This window comes from Cetorhinus maximus, chromosome 22, assembly GCF_964194155.1.
Source record: "Cetorhinus maximus chromosome 22, sCetMax3.hap1.1, whole genome shotgun sequence".
NCBI classification, from domain to species: Eukaryota; Metazoa; Chordata; class Chondrichthyes; order Lamniformes; family Cetorhinidae; genus Cetorhinus; species Cetorhinus maximus.
The window spans coordinates 43,568,341-43,592,953 of record NC_135900.1 but is presented as its reverse complement, the minus strand read 5'-3'; the positions used below and the strand labels follow the sequence as shown (position 1 = coordinate 43,592,953).

Here is a 24,613-nt window from a genome sequence, read left to right as displayed (position 1 = left end):
GGGCTCAGCTGGACTCCTCACAATGAACAGCATTTAATGGAATGATGGGGTCTCACCCACTGGCCGGAGAGCCGGTGAATGTCCTGCGTCACCTCCTTTTGGGAAGGCCTGCTGCATTAAGTGCTAAAAAGCTGATTAACTGGGCAGCAGCAGGCCTTTCCTGGGATCAAGAGTCCTGGGGTGGAGTGCGGAAGACCTGTCCACCTAGAGGCGCTGATCAATCAGAGGCCAACAATTCTTTGTCACTTGGCAGTGCCATTGGGGGAGCAGTGGCTGCTGCCGGCAATGCACCCCCTCGAGGCCCAGAATTGCTGAGGGACCCAGGTAACAGGTGAGTGATGGCGGGCTGGGGATTGTGAGGAGGGGTGGAGGGGGTTGGCAGGGGGGTGGTTCTCAGTGGGATTCCACCCCCCACCTCCCGGACACTGGGTCCCTCAATCAAGTACTGAGTGCCTTTCAATGAAGCCCGCAAGCGAGTCCCTCGCCCACCATTGGGTGAACTCCAGCGACAATGAGATGGGGCCCTTAAATGGCCATTAATTACTCACTTAGGGGCCTCAGTTGGAGGGAAGGCTGTCCATGAGCCTTCCCACCCTGAATTAATCAGGGTGGAAGCGGGAAGGGAGCAGAGACCTCACTCCTCCCACTGATTAAATGTCCCCTGCCACTAAACTTGCTTTGGCGGAGGGCATTAAATTCCACCCAATGTGTGGAAATCTAAACCCTCCTCTTATGCCCTCAATGCCAGGAAGGTGCCAACCCTTGTCCTACCTGAGTGCATTTGACCACTCTTCCTGCAACCTGTGCATACCCGATGGCACCTGTGTGCCAATGGCTGAGTGCCACTCTCAGCTGTGCTTCCTTTTATGACCCCACCTAATTTCGGGGGGCAGCCACCTCCATGCACCTGGTCTGTCCCTGATCCAACATGCAACATATGCCAAATATATCCCATCAAAATCCAAAACTGGTCCTCTTCATTCTCACAATGAAGTCCTTAACTGCCTTAAATTAAAAACAGAAAATGCTGGAAAAACTCAGCAGGGCTGACAGCATCTGAGGAGAGAGAAACAGAGTTAACGTTTCGAGTCCGTATGACTCTTCTTCAGAGCTAAAGAGAAGCAGAAAGGTGATGGATTTTATACTGTTTAAGAGAGGGTGGAGCAGGTGAAACTTGATAGAAGGCCAGCAATAGATGGGGGCTAAGGAGAGGTTGACAAATATGTCATGGGCAAAAAGGCAAAGCGAGTGTTAATGGTAGTGGTAAGGGCTAAAGGAGGTGCTGAAAGTGGCTAAAGGTAAGGAAGCAGAAGGTGTTAATAGCAGAACAAGGGTCAACACTCTGTGAAGGAACAGCATGGAACAAGCAACAGATGGCCCTTTTGGGGGGAGGGGGCAGTGGTTGGGGAAAAAGGATAGAAAACGGATATAAAAGGGGATTAAAATAGGGGATAAAATGATGAATAAATGAATAAAAATAAAAATAATTAGATAAAAAATAAAAAATAAATTTTAAAAAAGGGATTGAAGGGGTGAAGATAGAGGAGAGAGTTCATGGTCTGAAGTTGTTGAGCTCATTGTTAAATCCGGAAGGCTGAAAAGTGTCTAGTCGGAAGATGAGGTGCTGTTCCTCATGTTTGCCTTAGCTTCACTGGAACATTGCAGCAGGCCAAGGATGGACATGTGGGCATGAGAACAAGATAGCGTGTTGAAATAGCAAGCGACAGGGAGGTCTGGGTCATGCTTATGGACAGACCGAAGGTGTTCCGCAAAGCGGTCACCCAGTCTATGTTTGGTCTCCCCAATGTAGAGGAGACCGCATTGGGAGCAGCGACCAGTAGACCAAATTGAAGGAGGTGTAAGTGAAGCACTGCCTCACCTGAAAGGAGTGTTTGGGCACTTGGATGGTGCAGAGGCAGCAGGTAAAGGGGCAGGTGTTTCATCATGCTGTAGTTGGCAGAAATGGTGGAGGATGATCCTTTGAAAGCAGAGGTTGGTCAGGTGAAAAGTGAGGACAGGTTTGCGGAGGCTGGTGGAGTGAAAAGTGAGGACCTTAACTACTTTAATTGGCCTTATTGCAAAATTGGGTGGGTTTCCGGAACTGGCCTTTCTCCAACCTGATGAAGCACGCTGGCAGCTGGAATGGCACTGAGAAACCAGAATGCCAGCTTGAACTGCTATTTTCAGTGTTCAACCACTTCCATTCCCACCCCCAGCAGGATCTAAGAATCCTGCCCAATATGGTGTCTCCTGGCATGTCTCTGACCAACAGTTTACACGTATTAAAGGAAAGTTGTAAGACTGCAGTAGTTGAGCTTTTGTGGTCATCAAGGTGAAAGATTCCTTACTACAGTATTCCAGTGCAAAAACAAAAAATGCTGGAAAAACGCAGCAGGTCTGACAGCATCTGTGGAGAGAAAGACAGAGTTAACGTTTCGAGTCCATATGATTCTTCATTAGAGGCAATGGAGATTCAGGATCCTGTCTAGGATTTACAATCTTTCCCTACTAATGGTTTCAGGCCTTTTTGTAGACTCTGCTGCCGTGAGTTATACTAAGGTCTACCGAGGGAAATTCCCAAGGTGGTCTCCCGCCTCATCCCTGATGTGCAGGAAGTTTGGGGAGGTTGAAGATAGACAGGTTTTTGTCTCAGGGAATCAAGGGATATGGGGAATGGACAAGGAAGTGGAGTTGAACTCCAAGATCAGCTGGGATTGTATTGAATGGTGGAGCAGACTCGATGGGCCATATGGTTTATTCCTGCTCCTATTTCTTGTGCTCTTGTGTTCTTTTCTTGTCCCCCTCCCTCTAGAGAATAGCTGGATGGAAAACATTTTCCAGTGCCTGATTTGGAAATCCACCAGGAGCTTTGTCTCAATTGAAATTCCGGGGCCTAAATGCTGAACGGGACATATAAATGCTGTAGTTATCTAACACTTCCTGCTCAGTGAACTTGCTGTCACCGATCACAAACAGTTTATTCAAATTGCCAACTTTAAGTAGAGATCTTTGAGAAGCCCCTTCTCTTGGCTCAGTTAAACTGGGTAGCTGGGTGTATTAAATGGGTCATGGCACAAAGCTATTTTTATCTGTGGTTAATAGAATCCGATCAAGGCGGATTACTTCTTGACAAAGCAGTCACTGTGTTTCTTTTCAGGCTTCAGCTGTGCATGTACCTTGTCGGAAACAAATTCTCACTTTTCAACAAATCTTTAACAAGACCCAATTTCCTTGCTTCTTAGTTTACCCTGTTACTGTATAATTCTTTCCACACTAGTTGTTTGCCTCAAAAGGTTTCAATACCTCAAGAGCTATCAGGCAGAGCGGATTCCCATTTCATCAGATGGGGGTAGATTTAAACCTGGAGTGAAAGGAAAGTATGAACACCAACTGCATCCCAACACAGACAGAAGTTCAGTTGTGGGTTGTTGTCTTTAGGTAATGTAAATAGACAAGTGTTTTAAGTTTAGGCCCTTTGTAGTCCTGATGCTGGCTGAACTGCAAGTCTTCACCTGATTAGCTTCCAGTAACTGCACTGGGACTCAGACCCCTTCCCCTCTCAGCTAAAAAGGTCGAGGAGGAGCCCATCCGTGATCTTGATGGCTGCCCTGCAGCATTTTAACGCAGGAAGCTGTGTTAATTACTTTAAGGCAAGACTCCAGCTCCTATCTTGGGAGGAAGTCCCGCCTTAGAGAGCTGCCAGCCAATTGAGTGGTTGGCAGCTCTGCAGTCCCACCTATGCCAACCATGAATGGTGGCCATGGCTAGAACTGAAGGCAGTTGCTGAGGAGCCCAGATAAGTCCGGGTTTGGAGTTTCAGTGAGGGGGCTGGGGGGTCAGAGCTGCGCTCAAGAGGCCAGGGGGTGGGTTAAAGGAGGAGAAGACCTAGGAGGGAGGGGTGAAAAGGAGGTTTCTCTGCCACCCCTATCCCCCTTTCCCGGTTCACCGACACCAGCCGCACAGCTAAAGCTGCCGGGCTTCCTGCATGGAGTGGGCCTTCCTCCGCTGTAGGTAAAATACTGGCAGGGGTGGGATGAGACCCTTTGGTATGTGGCCATTAATTGACCACTTAAGGAATGGCCACTTAAGGGACTTAACGTACCCATGATGGGTGAGTTGAGCATGCCTCCCACATCCCCTGTAAAATTTCAGACAGGTTGGGGGCAGGTAGGTATGTGATCAGAAGACCACCTACTGGATTTTACATGCCCTGCCATCTTCAAACTCGCCGGAGTGGGGTGGGGTGGGGGCGGGGAGCTTAAAGTCAGCCCTCATCGGTGCTTTTATGAGAAGTGTACATTGGAAATTCCGTAAGGACTCAAACTATAACCGGAAATGCATTCTATCTCCGGGAACACAACTCTTTCAATTTTGAAACAAAAGGTGTTCCATTATAACTTGATTGCTACTCCATTCAATTACATTGTAAGTGAAATGGGACAGTGCACTTTTCACTATACCAAAGTTCACCAAAGATGTCTATTGATGTGACTGTCCTGTCCTTCTGTCCAGCTGGAAAATGGCAATGCACACCTCCAGTTCATTTAGCGTGGGCCTTTGTGATTGACAGTTTGCTGAATCAATGTGAAGAGGGGCGACCCAGTGCTGCATCTGAGTGATGTACTAGTGCACTACACCACAGAAGACATTTCAGAAGCATTGGTGTGGAAGGTTGGATCAGCGGAACAGATGTGATAGAGATGCAGAAACTGGGAGAAATGGGATGGAGTCCTGACAGGAAGCTATGTGTGAGAAAGTGTAGTCAAGGTAGCCGTGGGAGTCCATAGGTTTGCACTGAACATTAGTTGATAGCCTATCTCCAGAAATGGGGAGACAGGAGTCAATTAAGGGGAGGGAAGAGCCAGAGGTGGACCAGGTAAAGATGAAAGAAGGGTGGAAATTGGCAACAAAGTCAATGAAATTTTTCAGTTCATGGTGAGAGTAGGAGGCAGCACCAGCACAGTCATCTTTGTACTAGAAAAAGATGAGGGAGGGAGCCTGAGTAGGACTGGAATAATGAATGTTCCACATATCCCACAAAAAGGCATGGGAGCCATGCAGGTACCCATAATAACACATTTTATTTGGAAGAAGTGTGTGGAGTTGAAGGAAAAGTTGTTCAGAATGAGAACAAGCTCAGCCAGGCGGAGGAGGGTGGTATTGGATGGGGACTGGTTGGGCCTCCATTCGAGGAAGAAGTGGAGAGCTTTCAAACCATGCTGGTGGGGGATGGAGTTGTAGAGGGATTGGGCGTCCGTAGTGAAGAGGAAGCAGTTAGGGCCAGGAAACAGAAAATTGTTTAAGGACATAGGGCATTAGAAGAGTCATGGATATAGATAGGAAGAGACGGTTCAGTGGGGCAGGAATAGGCTGAGACAATAGGTCAACTGGGGCAACCTTGCTTATGGATCTTGAAAAATAGGTAGAAGCAAGCTGTTCAGAGTTGGTGAACTATGAGGTTGGAGGCAATGGAGGGAAGATCTCCAGAGGATATGAGGTCAGTGACAGTCTTAGACACAGTGACTTGATGTTCAACAATGGGGTCATGGTCCAGTGAGAGGTAAGAGAAAGTGTCTGAGAGTTGGCATTCAGCCTCTGCAAGGTAGACGTCAGTACACTGGACGGCAACAGTGCCACCCTTGTCAGTGGGTTTATTGATGATGTTAGGTTGGACCTCAGAGAACGGAGCGCAGCAAGTCCAGAGGGAGACAAGTTAGAGCGAGTGAGAGGAGCAGAAAAACTGAGTTGGTTAATGTCATACAGGCAGTTCTCAATGATAAGATCTAAAGAGGGTAAGAGGGAGGGGTCCAGGTGGAAGGAGAATACTGGAAACAGGTGAAGGGTTTTGTTAAGCGAGAGGAGGACTCCTGGTCAAAGAAGTGGGCATGGAGGCGGAGACGATGGAAGAAGAGCTCAGAGTCGTGCCGAGCATGAAATACATTGAGATGAGGACGTAACGGGATGAAGCTGAGGCCTTTGCTAAGGACAGAACGTTCAGAAGAGGGGATGGTCAGGATGTATCATAAATACCGAGCAAGAAATGAGACTCGAGGAAGTTGGGGGGATGGGTGGGGGAGGGCGGTCAGGGGGGAGTGGAGGAAGGATCTGGATGGGTGATGTTACCCACGAGTTGGTGAAGTTTGTGATCCTTCACACCTGAAAGGAAGATTTAAATGTTTTTTTGTTAAAGCGCCAAATGAGGTGAAGGATGAAATGAAACTCTGGACCAGGACAGCTTTGAGACAGGTGTTGCTTAAGGGAGAGATCACAAGTGTGCATGTGGTGGTGCATGGCATTGAGAGTGCATCTTATGATGCAGAAAGAACAATGGCTTGAGGATCTCTGGCTGTCTTGGAGATGATCATAACAAGTTGGATTTCATGAGGAATAAGTTGAAGCCAGAGACAGTTGCTGATGAAGGAAATGGGGCTGTGGAAGTGGGTTTTTTTTTTGATATCTTATCAAACAAGAGAAGGAAAATAGAAAGCAAAGAAGGTGAACAAGGTAGAAGAGCCAAATGGAAATCCCGTCGGTGAGAAGAGCAGAACTACTTCAAGGTAGACATTCCTGGAAGAGAATGGCAGTGAATTAAACACTAACACAAAAGCAAAATATTGCAGATGCTGGAAATCTGAAATAAGAACAAAAAATACTGTAAATACTGAGCAGGTCAGACAGCATCTGTGGAGAGAACCAGGGTTTACATTTCAGTTCGATGACCTTTCATCAGAACTGAAGAAAGATAGAATGTAAGGGCTTTTAAGCCACTGGAACAGGGGATGGGGCAGGAAGAACAAAGCAGAAGGTCTGTGATGGGCTGGAGGGCAGGGAGATGAAATAACAAAAGATTTCATGATGATCCAGCCAAGGCGAATGAGTCAAGAAACAAAGGTTGTGTCGAAATGAGGCATGAATGGTTACATAAGCACCATCTGAATGCAGCATGGAGGGAAAAAGAAAGAAAAGAGACTGACCCAGCAAAACAAAAAAAGAGAAGTAAAAACACACAGGGCTGAAATTTACCCCGTTGCAGCAAACCGTTCAAACCCATTGACTTCGGTGGAACCGTAAATTCCTGCTGGTGTAAAATAGAACAAGATGGAGGCAGAGGTTATGATCTGAAGTCGCTGAGCTCAATGTTGAGTCCAGAAAGCTGTACCGTGCCAAGTAGAAAGTTAAGGTTATAAAGTTTGGAAGGTTACAAGTTTAAATTAAAAGGTACTCATTTACTAGTAATGTATCCAGTTGTGAATTAAAAATTAACCATGGGTAGGCAATTCCTAAATACTGAATTGATCTTTTGTGAAAGATTGAAGTATGGTCAAGAGTTGATTGTAAATAGGTTGAGAAGCCTTTTGGAAATAAAAGAACCTAATGAGAGTTTTCTGTGATTATGACTGTCTCAACTCCAAGAGCTTCTTTCTCTCGCAATTCAAATGGTTTCCCAAGCTCAGCTGTTGTGGTTTCCAGAAAAATCACTTGATATTTTGTTCTTTAATGAGTATCTTTTGATTAAAAAGGTTTTGTAGGTTGGAGGATTTCTATTGCTGTTTCTAGTGCCATTTTCTCAGGGTGCTGTCATCAGTTTGTGCTGTGCTGTTCCTATATGCTTTTGTTATTAGGGGCCACTTTTGGTTTTGTATTTCAAGGGCAGAGCAGAAAGGGAGAGAGAAGCAATGGTCCTCTTGTGCTGCTGTATGCTTCCTTAAAAACTATCAGGAGGCGTGCTTCCACTTAGACACCCTAATGGGACATACTGAACCCATATCCTTCAGTCCTTTGGAGTTTAGAAACTGTTGCTAACTAAAGCCCTATTTATGTAATTTCATGAAAATATAAATAAAAGTCAGTGTATTACTTATTTTCCCTTGGTGGAATACAATGACTTATTGTGAACAGTGTGAAATTGAAGTTGCTGCTGTTTCAGATTTACTGCATTGTGATGGGGAGCATTCTATTTTTTCTCTGGAGTGCCTCTTCACACAGTACCTTCATCAGAAAATTCACCGGAACTTTGAGTCCTTTTCTTCAATCTCTTTGATCACTGGAAGACAAAAACTGGAATTTTAATAGAAAAGATGACATGGTCGACTACACTGAGACAGGTTAAGTCTCTACCCACTCACACCTTTCATCTGAAATTTCTTCCAAAACAGACTGATAGATCGAATCTCTACTGTCTGCCGGTTGTTAGGGTTCTACGTGAGATAAGCTTGGGGTAGTCTTGACCCAGTTCCATGTAGGCATGAGTCTGCAACATAAATTGCCAGTCCTGTTTAGAGAAGTGTGTCGTCGCTTGGCAGTAGAAAATTCACAGTGAATTGAAGGGATTCTGTTCCGAGCTTCTGGTTCTTGCACATTTCAGAATCTTTGTTCTGTATCTAATCTGTACCGTAACAGGAGTTTCTGATCATGACACGGTGCAAAAAGTGGAAAAACATTCAAAGAGCAATATTCCATACTTTCACCTTGAAAGTGTGAGGTTCTTGTGCATGTGATGTACAGAGAGAGAGAGAGAGATGGTGAGATAACCTTTCCCTTTTTACCTCACTTCTCAGGATGTGTTTAGAGGGAGTGTTTTACCTTTTAGTGTTGTGACTTTCAGTAATGGACATAAAGCAGGCTTTTAGGTAAGTTTAAAGCAGAAGAAAATTTAACATTTATTCACACAGCACCTAGACAAAGACACAGGAGTAAAGATGGATTCTAGAGAATGAAGCACACAGCTAGAATATTAACAGAATACAAGAAGATTTGTTATCTGAAGGCAGTTTGATTATCTGTTGACAGTATGATGTCCACCCAGAATGATTTGGAAATCTGAAGCCATTGCTACACAATGGGGAAATGGATGGTTTATTCACACCTCCTTATGATGAACTGGTTTCTGTACAGCTCTCTTTATTAAGCTTCGGACTTGGAGACATGAAGTGTGGACTTGTGTTTTGGGTAAATATCCAGTTAATAGGAAGTATAAATTCACAAGTGGTTTCGCATTTTGAATGTCTATTCAAGGTAGAGTGTAAGAAATTTCTAGAAGCATGTTCAGACATGAGTTAATCCTTTGTCTGTCTAGAAATCATTAAAAGTCACATGACCCTCATCAGCTAGCTTGGGCAGCATTTTGACCATATTTTTAAAGTTAATTTCATAAAGTCCACATTGACGTAGTATCTATTTGAAAGTTAGGAATATGATATCTTTATTGGGCATGGCAGAGATCATCAGTGTAATCGACTATAATGAGGTTTAATTGAACATTAGTATTACCAGATAAGAACCTTTTTTCCTTTTGCCCATTTTTTTTTCACTTTCTTTTTCATTTTTTCTCTTTCTCTCCTTTCTTTCTCTTACTCCACCATCCTCATCCTCAAGACTTGATCTGCAAAACTCTTAATTAACAAATAAAGAAATATGAAATAAGTAGGCTTCAATTACATGGCCTGACATGACTTTGGTTTCCCAGAAAAGCAATCTTCTTGTAAATGAAAGAAGCGCCCACATTATCCTCAGTGCACTGCATTGCCTGGCTCCCGTACAATCCCAGTCTATTGCACAATTTTACACATACACTAGTTGTGTAAAACTGTTCCAGGCACTTCTATTGTGTTTGGGAATGGAAGAGATCATTGTCTCAGTCAGAAACACTGGGTGGGACCTTACCCTCAGTGCATTAAGTGCGGTGGCGGGTGTGAAAATCGGTGTTTTACCCGCTGGCCACAATGGCGGGTTTTTGTGCCGTATCCTCTGCTTCCCACCTCATTAAATATGCACACATGGGAAACATGCCAGATCGCTGGCGGGCGACCTCTAATTCACCCGCCCTGCTATGAGAGCACTGCCTCCGCACATCTGGCGCCATATTTTAAGTGCAGCCATGCACAGTGTTCTCAATGTCTGCAGCCCAGGACTGTTCACTGAAGACATGGACCCAAAAACCAAGAAGACAGCAGCCTCCAGATCCAGTGAAGTGTCATTGGAAAGGCTTTTGGACACAGCCAAAGCCCGTCACCATGTTCTCTACCCCCGCTCTGGCCGCAGGAGGTCCAGCAAGTTCACCAATCTGGCTTGGGAGGAAGTGGCAGCGGTGGTCAGTGCCAACACTGCACAGAAGAGGTCAAGCACCCAGTACAGAAAGAGGATTAATGGTCTCATCTGTGCACCAGGGTAAGTCAACCATCTCATCATTCTCAACTCACAAGTCCATTACATATTCACTGGCATCTCTCACACTGCCAGCTCAAGGAACATCACCACTCACCCCCACACACATTCTCACATCTCCATCTGGGCTCACCCCCTCTGGAGATCACGTCCTCATCCCATCCATGGCTCCCCTCACCACCCACACATGCCAGGCATCCTTATCATCTGCCCTGGCATGTACCTGCTCACACTCTCTCCAACTGTCTTTATGCAGGGCAAGATCACACACAATCTCAGGGAGAGGTCCTGGACCAGGCGTGGAGTGCTAGAACTCAGGGTCCCCTCTCAATTTGAAAACCAAGCTATTGAGCTGGTCGGAGAGGACATGGACCATGCCTGCAGTGATGGTAAGGACAGTGGCAAACACTCGCGTGAGGATCCTGGACCAGCTCATCCCTCAGATGAGCACCATACTGTGAATGCTTTGTTCTGTTTTAGAGTCGCCTGCCATGTACTAATTATCTCTACTTTCTTTCATAGGAACCTCAGCCAAGTGCCTGACGGCCTCAACCAGCTAGGCCCTTAGCTTGAACCCTGACGGCACCTAAAACGAGGATCCTGAGGACACCACAACAGAAGACCCATCACAACGTTCATCCACATCGACCATCAGCGCAGAGACACACGCCTCGGTATGACCTAGTTCTAGAGCAGGCTCAGGGTCATAACCTGGTGAGCACAGCACACAATCTGGTCCACAGCAGGCAAAGGCAGGGACATCCGAGGTCGTCAGCCAGAATTCTGCTGAGTCCGAGTCAGATGAGAGCCTCCGGACCCGATCCTAAATCAGTTGGTGGAGCTACAGTGACAATCACGGGAACATCAGGAATGGATGACAGCTGCATTCCTCAGGTTGCAACGGACGATGGAGGAGTCCATCCGCGTTTAGTCTGAGGTGATAGTGCCGGCATGTCAACGCACCAAGGCCAATGCTAGCAAGAAAGCAGCTGCCATGGAGACCTTGGTCCAGGACACTGGTCCTACACTGGTGCAGGAGCTGCACTCCATCACTATTGCCATTGGTGGCATCCATCAGTGCGAGGGCTGAGGGGTGCGGGGCCCCTTGATCTCACTCCAGTTGCCCCTTCTCCTCAAGAAATCAGCCAGTGGCTCTCAGGCACCCATAGGGAGGAGGACCAGCTGCTGAACGCCCAGGAACCATCCACCCAGGTGACATCGGGAGCGTCCAGCCAATCCCAATCCCCTCTTCCTGTGACCTCACCACCTCCAGCTCCACAGACAGCGGAGGGTCCACCTGCCCCACAGCAGGATACCCAAAGCAAGCCGCGGCCTTCCCGGTCTCGGCTCTTCAGAGGACGCCTGCCAAAGTCATCGCAGACGACAGGGTGCAGCAGTCAGCAGGCTGCCTCCACCTCCGCTGTGGGTGTCGGGGAAGCACCAAGACGTAGTGGTAGGGCTAGGAAGTTAAAAAAATTTAGTAGCACAACGCTGGCACAGCTGTTCACAACATGTATATAATGTTCACAAATGTAAATAGAATCGCACCCATTTCACATCTCCTCTTGTGTATGTCTCCTTTTTATGAGCTGTATTGTCAATCTGGTGTAGTACCATGGTCCCTCCCCACCTTGCTTATCACAGATCACTGTGATCCTCCTTGTGGAATCTGGTGGCTATGAGGACCTCACGCACATGCCTGCCTCGTCTGGCCCATGTTATTGCTTCACCCCTTGCAGCCTCGGCTTCCTCGAACTCAACGCTCTCATCCCCTTCCATGTCCTCCTCATCAGAGGGGATGTGCAGCTCCTCCATGTCAGCGCCTGGCAAGTCCTCCCCCCTTTGTAGCACAAAGTTGTGCAGCACGCAGCAAACCACGATGATCCGTGAGACCCTCTGGGGACTGTACTGCAGTGCTCTCCAGATCTGTCCAGGCATTGGAATTGCATCTTTAAGTTGCCTAAGGTCTGTTCCACCAATGGTTGGTTAGCAGCATTAGCCTCACTGTACCTTCTCTGTGCAGGATTCTATGGCCGCCAAATGGGTGTCATCAGCCATGTTCTTTGCGGGTACCCCTTGTCACTAAGGAGTCAGCCTGGGATCCTGTGTGATCCCTCAAAGATGTCCAGGATCTGCAATCTACTCGATGTATGAGTCGTGGACGCTTCCTGAGTGCTTGGCGCAAACCTGCATGATAAGTTTCGTGTGGTCGCAGACCAGCTGTACATTGAGTGAGTGGAAGCCTTTCTTATTTATGTGTTGGGGTGCCTGTTGCCAAGGAGCTTTCATAGCCACATGAGTGCAGTCGATGGCACCCTGTACCTGTGGGAATCCGGAAATCTCTGCAAAGACCAATGTCCTGGCTTGCTTGATCTCTGTCAAAGTTGACGTGATTATGGGCCTTGGAAAAAAAGGCATCTGTGACCTCATAAATGCATTTGTGAGTGGACACTTGAGAGATCCCGTATAGTTCGTCAGTGGAGGCATGGAAGGAGCACTGGCGTAGAAGTTGAGTGTGGCCGTTACTTTTAGAGCCACTGGAAGTGGATGCCCTCCCAGACCCCGTGGCGCCAATTCCTAGAGAATATGCCAAATGTGAGTCACCAGATCCCTGGGCATGCAGAAGTGTCAGCCACACTGTCTTCTGCTCATTTGCAGATAAGACATGCGAGTGCTGTACACCCTCGGTCTTGCAAGGCGCCTACACATGATATCTCTGTGAGCCTTATCCTCTGTGTCCGGAGGGGACCCTGCTACTCCTTGGTCTTGAGAGTTTCGTTCCTCCTTTTGGCGAGCCTGGGACCTCTATTGCACTCTTCTCCTCTTCCCTCCAGCCTAAATGCGATTATGCAGGCAACAATAAATCCAGGCTCCATTTTTTTGATGGTCTCCACTCTGCAGCATCAATGAGAAACAGACATGAGTCAACATCAGCCTGCAAAGGCTCAATTTCTGTCAATGACTCGTCAGTGAATGTGGGTTCGAGGGCTTTGTTCCAGTGTCTGAAGCTAATCGTCCACAAATCCAGGCCAGCGGAGGATTCGTTTCAAGGTGCACCTCCACCCCCAACCCCCACCCCCACCCCCAACCCTTTACGTGCCTGACCGCTATGAGATTGCTTTGGGCCAAGCGCCTGGATGTGCCGCTTTCAGCCCGGACACTTGGCTCCTCATTTGCTGCACTCTAACCAAACCCACGGCCGCTACAGCTTAGAAGGACAAGGGCAGCAGACACATGGGGACACCACCACCTGTAGGTTCTCCTCAAAGCCACTCACCATCCTGACTTGGAAATATATCACCCTTCCTTCACTGTCGCTGAGTCAAATTCCTGGAACTCCCTCCCTAATAGCACTGTGGGTGTACTTACATCACATGGACTGCAGTGATGCAAGAAGGCAGCTCACCACCACCTTCTCAAAGGCAATCAGGGATGGTCAATAAATGCTGGCCTAGCCAGTGACGCCCACATCCCATGAATGAATAAGACACACTCCTTGGAATAGACATGAGGGGAAATGTTTAGTCAGGAACTGAGATTATTTGAGGAGGGCCTGAGGTTTCTTTTCTGTGAAGCTGCCAGTGCCATGATTCTAACACGCATCTGAAATTTGTCCAGTGGCCCAATTGCTCTGGGGTGTGTTACTGCTCTGGGAAACCTCCACACTGTGAACAAGGGGTTAATACAAGGAGATTAGTGCCACTTTGCAGGATTAGTCTCACATGAACACACATCATAGCTTCACTTTCCTGATTCCCTGCATTGTCATTGAAAGGCTCCTAACAAGTCTCAGCTGTGCATCTCTCCTCATTTGGGAATGCACAGTTCAGCTGGGTGCCCCTTTAATCGGCCTCCCCAAGTTCATGCACTCGCCCTCCAATCCACCCGCAGAGTCCCCACCAGCAGAGTATCTCCTCATTTTAATTTGTACCGCGCCATCACTGCAGATTGGAAGATGGTGGTGCTGAGCTCTTACTGCCAGGCCAGCTTGGACCCTCCTTGTGTGAGTATGAAAACCCATCCCATTGCCCTGGAAGACCTTAACGTTCAGGTTTCCCTCCCTCCAGGAACCTCTCAATCCTCCCCCTGAATTCATTGCTCCCATTGTGATTGTAGTGGATATCTGTTTGTTACCCCCGGAACATGGTGAAGTAGATGGGCCTCTGCCCCATGTGGACCTCATCCCTCTCTATCTTGAAGCCACTTGCACAGTCTGACATATGCCACCCCCCCACTTTCCGACACCCTCGAATACCCCCACCAATATCTTCCCCATCTAAAGGCTGAAGGTGTCTCTCTTGACTGAGTGTACCACCTGCAGCCGAGAATGATGCCAGAAACCCCCCAGACCAACGCGAGTGATGTCACGACAATGCCTTGCACACAACATGCTGGGCACGACTGAGATGAGACTGACTAGCCCTCCCCCTGCCTGGACTGGGACAAGGACAGTCTTTGCAAGCTCAACAAGGAAGCGCTTCTTCACTCAGCGATCCTCCCATTCTGGCCCCAAGTGGCTTATGTCGTTCTGTAACATACTCTCTTCCCATCCTGTTGCTGAGGGCACTTCCCCCTGGCTCCCCACCTCCCCCCCACCTCAAGTCATGTGTCTGAGTGCAACCTTCCCCACTCTCACCTCCATAGTGGAGGCCTTGCGCTGCAGCCCCTTCCCTTGCCTCGGGCCAGTTTCCCCCCTTCCCCAGTTGAGGCCTTGCTCTGCACTCCGGCCTTACTGCTGGCCTGGTAAGTAAGGACTTGCCTCTGACAACCCCCTGAAAGCGATGAGGTGCTGCCTGCGAAGCCTGGCGTTGAGTCGGAGTTACCACAAGCGTTGTGGCACACAAGGGAGGAAAACGCACTTCGCTTATATATACCCTTGTGAAATACATCGGTCCAACCGGAAACCAACATATTCACTTGATCCGGGTGGTGGTGGGGGGATGATTCAGGCAAGCAGCCTTTATATTGAGATGGAAATGGTTAAAATGACATTCCCGGCGTGCCGTGGTGGGAAACGCGGCCTGCCACTGACGGCTGGAGTGGACAATCTCGGACGGCTTTTACGACGGCGGTAAACTGATTTTTCCAATCTCGCCATACTTTCTGGCTCCCGCCCGCCATGATGCCCACCACAGGCGGGGCCAGAAAATCTCTCCCAGTGTTGTTTAGTACTTCAATTGAAAACTGCTTTCCTTTCAGAAGGAATTCCAACTCTGACCGATTACTCGGCCCTCCAAGGAACAGCAAAAATAATTTTAATAAAGTATTGAGGAGCGAAAATGTGATTGTAACACAGTGAGCAAGATCTCAACACAATCCCAGCCAGCCCTGCACAGACCCAACACCGTGAGTTACAGTTGGTGGAAGTTTCCAGACTCCTCTGCGACGGGTTTAATGGCGGGCAGGGGGAGAATAACCCGGCAGGAAGTGAAAAGTCAGTTCCCGCCAGCGTAAAATGAAAGTGCCATTCCCACCAGAGGCCAGTGATAAAACCATTTTGCACCCCATTCATGGGATGCAGTTAAAGGCCCGACTGGAATCTTCCCCACCACCCCCCCGCCCGATTTTCCGTGCTGCCAATGGGTTTTCAATCCTGTCCAGGACACATCTGGACCAACGTGGCCTGCAAATGTCGGTCTTACCTTCAGGAAGGCCTGGGGCAGCTCGCGGAGATCAGGAGGGAAGATGATGGCCTCCAATGCCTGGACCCAGAAGGTCACGTGCAGCAGTGGCTGAGTGGAGCATCTACGACGTGGATCTTCTGACTTCAACAGTGGATAGGTTGATGTCTGGGTGCCTTTTAAATATGGCGCCCAGATACGATGGCGGGGCACGAGCCATCCAGCCCACTCCGCTGCACTACGTGAGTGGAAATCCCTGACTGCATAATTAATTAGGCCAGCATCATGCAATAAAGTGTGAATTCTCAGCAGCGTCCACGGTAGGAAACAATCCCCGTTCCCCCGCCACCACGGGACTTAGTCTGGTGAGTTGACTGGCCCTTTGAGAGCTATATCCAATATCAGGCTAATCTGCTCCATAGTTGCCATTGCTGATCACATTCATCTGTTCTCAGGACAGAACAGGATGGTCATTCAGGCTTAGAGGATCGAATTCAGTTTCTTAGAGAGGACACTGCAGCAACAACCTCTGATAGTGGGCACCTGGGCATTGGCACTTGTCATCAACAAAAAATTAGAAAGCATGCTTTTAGCTTTTCTATTGGCCAAGTTACAGTACAGGCTCATTACAGTACTAAGATCCCCAGGTACAGAGCTACATTGGTGCAACTTAACTGTTCTCAAATGGAGCATTACAGGAGGTCCAGGTAATAGGGGAGAAAACTATCCAATGCTCTTGCTTCTGGTGTTAACCAGTGATCCTGCTGAAAATGTACTCAACGGACAAGAACAGAATGAGGCTCGGCCATGGCATTAAACGTTGCTCAAACAGCTATTGTGTCACCAGCAATGAAAAAGAGTCAACTCCTTCAGGAAGGGAGCTGAGAAAAACGTAGTTGGGAGTTGTGGACGGCTGGAGAGGAAAGACATGGAATCTTCTCCAGTAGATCATGCACAACCTCGTATGGGACTGAACCACACAGACCCAAGATGATCTCAGCCAGGTCAGGAGGGTTGTTATGATTGGCCTCAGAACCTTGAGTGAGTGATTGGAATAATCAGCGACAGCCCCTACTCCCTACACTTTCCTGGAAAGTATGAACATTGAACAAAGACAGAGTCAGACTTGGCAGTGATACACTATATGATTGAATAGCCCAAAGGCTGCCTGGTTGCCTGGGATGCACGTGAGCCATTGATACTTGGCTGAGGTGCCAAAAGAGTTGCCGGTGGACACTGAGCCAAAGCCAGCCACACTCAGGAAAGGAGGAATGAAAAGGAGAAAGAACTGGAGGAGGTGGTGCAGGGGGGTTAGGGGTGGGGTGTGGGTGGTGGAGTAGGAAATGACTGTTCCCCTCCAGACGTGTCTGACCTTTGTTATTCCATACAGGGGATGTTATGCTGGAATGAATACTACAATGAAATATAGGAACAGAAAGGTCGTTAATCCTCAAATGATATTGTAAAAAAAGTATTTGCACTAGTACAAAGCTGGTACTGGGGATGTGGAAATGATTTCAGGCTGCATGTGTGTTTGAGAGTGTAGGGTGAGTGAGAGTTTGTTCCTTTCCTATTAAATAGGTAGAAAGGACAGAACCTTCAATTAAGTGAAATTGAAGATGTCTAGTTGGTAATGTAGGACATCTGGCCCTCTTAATGAATTCTGGTGGGGCCAACACCCTGTCTGATGTCCCTGAATAAGCGCCAGACACTCATTTTATTAGCAGACTTAATCAGGAGGTTTTCCGGAATCTAACCCTTTTGCGTGCCATATTACTGTGCCATTGCAACATACTGTGGAAAGGAGGGTGAGACTAAATATATAGAAGAATTCAGACAACCAACCCAGGCATCATTTTGGTAAATCATTCTGTGGCTCTTACTATGTGCTGGGTTTGTTTACAACCTTTCAATTATCTCGAATGTCAAATGTTTTTATGTGGTATTATGATGTTTGTTAAAAACATATGTTTAAAATAACTAATTAAATGCCTCCATTAAACCTCTTTTTTTTTCTGACCTAGTTTACAGTGACATTCCGGTACACCAAGCCTCAGCATTCCTATTTACTGTGCCATAGCATGTGAGGATGGCAGCTCACTGGAATGATTGGCACTGTAGTGAGTTTGGAATTGCAGACATGCTGTCGTGTGCAGGTGAACTGAGCACACTGTTTGAATGGATCTGGAAGGGGCATGGGAAAAGGAGTAGGCCATGTGGATGTGTCTCAGCACTCGCTGGACTCAGGCCAAATCCTGGAAAATAGTGCATTTGACTTGTATTTTCTACAAAAAGGCAAGGGATGAACCATCAAATGATTAACCCGTATGGCTTACTTACACTGTTGGGAAAAGTTTTGAAAGTATTATGCGGGGAGTGAGCATATTGAAGGTCATGGTTTAATCCAAGGCAGTCAACTTGGTTTTAGAAAGTCAGGTTTCAGTAATTTATTGAGCTACTTCAGGGAAATGACAGATGAAATAGGTAGGGAAGAGACGGTGTGTGTGTTAAAATAGATTGGCAAGGAATGGTGACTTTGTTTAAGTGGGTACTAGCATGGGTGTTGGATCAAGAAATCTTAATTGATTTAAAGAAGATTTATGCCAGCAAATGGGTTGCAGCATTATTAGAAATGCATCAAGAAAATATAGTGGATAGGTGGGTTGGAGAGACCAATGTATTTTCACATCTGAAACTGTTAGTATTGTTAAGATCAGGTGAAGAGGAATAAGATGGCTCTCCTCTTCTCCCACACATCATTTGACCATAACAGATTTTCTTTTAAAGAGAATATTCTTGCCAATTCAATGAGTGTTTAACTGTTTGCATGCTGTGACTGTAAAAGACACAAACAAGCAGGTTTCCTTGAGTTTTTTTAAACAAGGAAAAGGGAATAGTTTTTATTATACATAACACAGTCTTATGTTAATAATAAAAAATGATCTACCTTTCATGCACTAACACACACACACATACGCACACACACATCAGATTAACACATGCAAAAACAGATTACTAGGTGGAAGGATAGATTAAGTGATATTTTAAAAGTCCAATAAAGATTGAAGTTATATGGTTCTTGTAGGTTGATGACTTGGGTGGATCCAGGCTGAGCTCTATGATCCTTCTGGTTTCGGTGTCAAGGCAGTTTATAGGTGTAGACGGATGATTTAACTGTTCTTCTGGAGGCAACAGCTACTGGGTTGAGTTCTTTAAAATATTTCTGCCTGTGGCGTGAGCTTGCAAGATGGATGGGGAGAGAAAGGGAGGTCCACAAATGGGTCTTGCCATGTCAGTGTCTTTTCCGCTTCTGTCTCTGGCCTGGAGAAAACAGTTTCTTAAAAACGCAGAGAGTTAGCTGGCTTGTCATGTGATCCTCTCTCTAATCAACTGCCCAGTTACCTTATTATGGTCATGGCTGGTGTATTCCAGGTAGATGGTTTTGCCTTGATTAGATTATGACTAGATGAATCCCTTTCTCAGCCAGAGTTCATTGTCTGAGGTGATTACATTTAATCCATGGTTCCCAACCAGGTGATTGGATATTCTGTGAATGGGTTAGGAGATGATCCCCGTCACACTCATTCAAGGTAAATGTCTCTGCTGGGGGTTTCTAGACAGGTTCCACTTAATGGCTTTGGAACTTGTCATGTACAAGGATGCAAATGTTCAGCCATCTCGAATCTGTGGTTTCAAATCACTGGAATGTTACCTCAATCTCTTTAAAATTCAATCAGTGGTTTTCATCTAATAAATACATAGTCATTTTTCATAAAGCTTGGCTTTGCAACAGTATACTTTTAAAAGTAGTATGGTACTTTTCCCTTTGACAGCATGGTTCGTGCTATTGGTAAAATAACAAATATGTGAAAAAAAAGCTTTCTGATCTCAGGAAAGTTCTCAAATAGTTTAAGTAAACACAAACCTCCCTAATAACAGTGAGGTTGCAAGTAAAATCTTATCTATTTCTCCTCATATCTTTGCTGAAAGCTGCCCTTTCTGCAATTTTTAACCTTACTGAGATGTTAACAATAGAGTTGAATTGCAAACTGGACTCAGTATGGAGGTTGACAGATGGGAATGTATTAATGATTCAACCAGAAAGTAATAATATGATGCATTATGGGATGTGATACAAACAGATCAAAACTACCCAAGTCCTTGAGTGTGAGATTTTGTCAATAAGTACAGCATTCATCAGGAAAAAGAGTCACAACGTAAACTTGTCCAATGCTCATTAAGTGTAAGTTCACCTTCATTTATCTCTGAGGGCAATTTACTGGAACAATTGGGTTTAAGCAACCAGCTGCCTCCTACCCTGAGAAAATATAAAAGCAAAAAACTGCGGATGCTGGAAATCCAAAACAAAAACAAAAACACCTGGAAAAACTCAGCAGGTCTGGCAGCATCTGCGGAGAGGAACACAGTTAAGATTTCGAGTCCGAATGACCCTTCAACAGATAAAAAATATAAATCTGTTTAACTGTAAACGTGGTTACTTATATTACCTCGAGTAGATTGATACTTAGGTAAAATAGATAGCATAAATGGTACAAGAGTGGTGGTGCTCTGTGACAGTTTACTCAGGGTTTGAGTTGCTGTGGCAACATACACTTTCACATGCATGTTGTGTTCTGGAGGTGTAGATTGTGATGGTAAAGACTCCGAAGTTCTTTCCGTTACATGATTACTCAGCAACAACTTGCTCATTGATTCTCAGTTTGGGTTCTGCCAGAACCACTCAGCTCCTGACCTCATCACAGCCTTGGTCCAAACATGGACAATAGAGTTGAACTCTACAGGTAAGATCAGAGTACCTGTCCTTGATATCAAGGCTGCATTTGACTGCTTGTGGCATCAAGCAGCCTAAGCAAAATTGAAGTCAGTGACATTCAGAGGAAAACTCTCCACTGGTTGCAGTCATACCTAGCTGGCTGTGGTTGTTGGAAGCCAAACATCTCAGTCCTAGGGTATTGCTGAAGAAGTTTCTCAGGGTAGTGTCCTAAAGTCACCATCTTCAGCTGCTTCATCAATAACCTTCCTTTCATCATAAAGTCAGAAATGGGGATGTTTGCTTGCACAAGTTTCAGTATCATTTGCAACTCCTCAAAACTGAAGCAGCTTGTGACCACATGTTGGAAGACCTGGACAATATCCAGGCTTGGGCTGATAAGTGGCAAGTAACATTCATGCCACAAAAGTGTTAGGAAATGACCATCTCCAACAAGAGAAAATCTAACCATCTCCCTTTGATATTCTATGGCATTATCATTGCTGAATCCCACCATCATCAATATCCTGGGAGTTATCACTGATCAAAAACTGAACTACATCAGCCATATTCTGCCAGGAGTAACTCACCTCCTGATTCCCTAAAGCCCATCCACCATCTACAAGGCACAAGTCAGAATTGTGATGGAACACTCTCCATTTGCCTGGGTGAGTGCAGCTCCAACAACACTCAAGATGCTCGACACCATCCAGACAAAGCAGCCTGCTCGATCAGCACCCCATCCACCACTTTAAGCAGTCACTCCCTCCACCTGCACAGTGGCAGCAGTGTATACCATCAGCGAGATGCACTGTAGCAACTTGCTAAGTTTCCTTTGCTATCATCTTCCAAACCCAAAACATCTACCACCTAGAAGAATGAGGACAGGAGATGAATGGGAACACCACCACCTGCAGGTTTCCCTCCAAGTCACACACCATCCTGAGTTGGAACTAAATTTCCATTCATTCTCTATTACTGGGTTAACATCCTAGGACTTCCTTCCTAATAGCACTGTGGGTATACCTACACTAGATAGTCTGCAATGATTCAGAGAGCGGCTCACCATCACCTTCTCAAGGACTGTTGTGGATTTACAATAAATACTGGCATTGCCAGTAACACTTACATCCCAAGATTGAATTAAAAAAAAAATTGCTTTCCATATATTATAGGGATATATCATTACCATGTGGCCATTGGGCAACTATCATCTTGCACACTAGATCGTCATGGAAGGACCACTACCACTATACCACACTTTCCTGCTTTATGCTCATGATAAGGATTGTTACTGACATTGTGAAAACCTTTGACCCAGAAGCAGTACAGTGAGCCAAATTTGTAATTTCTTTAAGATGTCTAAGGAATCTGTAATTGTTTTTAAGAATGTTTGAAAGGGATTTTTAAGAGTTTGCATCAATTGTAAAGGGGTCAATTGTAATTTTCTTGGATAATAAGAAATTCTGGTCCATGAGACCTGGCAACCCTGTGCCAGAGTTAAGACTAGGAAGGGAGTTAAGACTAAGATCTGTGTAGCTGGTATTCACTAAGAGAGCTGCAGACACAAAAGACAGCTGGAGGCAGAAGGCAATTAGAATGCAGATGTAAACACAAAGAAATGGTGCAGTAGGACACAGTTATCAAACTCCTGGTGTGTTTAGGAGCAAGCTGAGCTTTCTATTAAAAGTTCAATTTTCTGTTTGGCAGTAAGAAGAAAAATAGAATTCTAGAAGCTCTTGGAGAAGTGATATATGACCAAGCTAAAAGTGATTGAATCCTAAAAGTGGGGTGAATAGCTCAGGGATGCGAAAGAGATGAGCGTTTGCATCAGAGGATCAGATCGTGAACCAGGTATCGTTGGTTGATCAGCTGGTTGAAAAGGAACTATGGAAAGCTACACCATCAGGACTGATGTGACTTGAGTGAGGGAGGATTCGTAACCGTGTACCTTGTTGGTGTTAACCATATCTGGGGACTTTGGATGGAATACAGCCGCTGGTGAATGTGACCTGAGGTCTGAATCGATTGAGTGGAAAAGTGAGAGTTCCTATGTACCAGAGGCTGTGTTAGCATGTCTGTAAGATTGCACGTGGTGCTACATTTGTGTGGGAAGTGATGTGGGTGCTTATGATTGTGTGAAATGTACTTTTGTTGTATCAACTATTTAAAGCGAAATTTACCTTTTTATTTGAAATATCATTTGCCTGTTATTTCATGTTTAATTTGTGTTGGTTCTGAGTTGTGTTAAAGTAAAAGCTACAAAAAGTGAAATCTTATTGGTAATTTCTTCATGTGGGGGTCATTCAGTAAATTTGATTATTTTGATTTAAGTTTCCCTCATGGGGATTGCAACGATATGGATTAGTTGGGCCAAATGACCTGTTTCTATGTTGTTATTTCTAAAATTGTACCACTTAGGTATGTATCATAGGAAGGCAGATTTTTCACTCTAGGCCCAGAACTTAGCACTAATGAGACTTAAGCATTTATTGAATCGCACTCACATTGGCCAGGTAGGGTATAGACAATAAGACATTATAGGCGCATACCTGATTTTTAAAAAAATCTTCTCCCTTCATATCCATGGGTGTTCTGTTGGAAAGGCAGCCAGAAATGATACTGCAAGAAGTAATACAGAAGCCGCAGGAGTTCCATCACCTGTTGAGATCAGAACAGGGGTGCCTGTTCTTTGGTGCACATGTGGAATCACCTTCTCCTGAAGCAGGCTGTGCCAAGCAGCTGGTAAACAGATGCCAAATATCACACACATAATTAGCAGGTGTGAAACATGTTGTCTGGCAGGACTTGAATCTGTGATTAATGAACGTTCTGTACTAAAAGAACCCAGGAAAAGCAGCCTGACTGTAGAAAGTTTTTAACTAGTTTTTATTAATTTGTAGTGTAAGCAAAACAAATGCAAGCACATCCATCATCAACACCTCATCTGTTCTACTTTCTTATACCAATCATCACCAAATAAGTCACTGTGTTAAGTATCAGTTCCTTTCCCATTGCAAGCATACAGTGAATAATTGGGGGATCTAAGCGTGTGACATTCTGAGGTAGCATGTTGGATAAATCATGTACTGCACCTTGGACAATGCATGGGCTTCATTCAATGTTTCACGGGAGGCAAGCGTCATGGCAGACCATATCACCAAAGCAGATTGAGATGAAGTTCTATGTTTTAACCTAAAGATATAATTAGTCTTATTTCATTGCATATCAGCAGTGTAACATATAATAGAGGAATAATAATCTGTGTGTATTTGAAAAAATAATATTACAGGGGAATGGTTAAGTCTATGCCTATGAGAATGGAATAGTGAATCCCATATATGTGTGGGCAAATACTGGATGCATTGTGAGGAAGTGACACAATAAGGACTCAGCAGGATTTATAATAAATGAAAGGGAACCTAGAACATTTTGTAGTGACCCCATCTCTGTGCTAGAGATCATGTTATATCTGACTTATTGAAATTATTATATCACTCTTTCCATCTAGCTATTTTAAAAAATATCTTTTTTTCCTTTATAAGACTAGAAAATGCACCTGATATTTTCTAGTTTTCTAGTGATGTGCTCTGCAGCCATATGTAGCCCAGAGTCAACTAGAGGGTGAGAACAAAAAATTTTCACTGTCCCATTGGGAGCAAATGGTGAGGGGTCTCCACACTGGGGGAGAATGAAGACAAAGTCTGCAGCAGTGAACATGCAAACCTGCTGCTGGTTTTTAAGCAATCATGAAGTACTTCATGTTGAATTCCAGCTGGTTATTTGCTCTGAGACTTAGCATGCTGTAGTTTTGGATTCAAATTTGATGCTGTCTGGTAAATATAGTACCTTTGGGGGAAGGTTATAGAAACTTTGGAGAGATGACCAGTTCAGAGTTATGAGCCTGTCAAGCTCAACTTACTTTTTATACATCGGGTAGTAAAGCCAGCTCATTAAGGTTCCAACAATGTGAAAAATCAGAAGTAGGGGATGATTATCACCAACCTAGTGTGGTTTGTAGGAACCTTCACGTGAGCTTCAAATGCCCAGTGAACAA

General features: G+C 45.5%; 1 protein-coding gene across 1 annotated transcript in view; it reads left to right on the top strand.

Moving 5' to 3' along the window:
- Positions 1-24,613, top strand: part of LOC144696824 (synapsin-3-like) — a 279,320-nt gene that overhangs the window by 45,025 nt on the left and 209,682 nt on the right. The gene's annotated exons all lie outside the window — the stretch shown is intronic.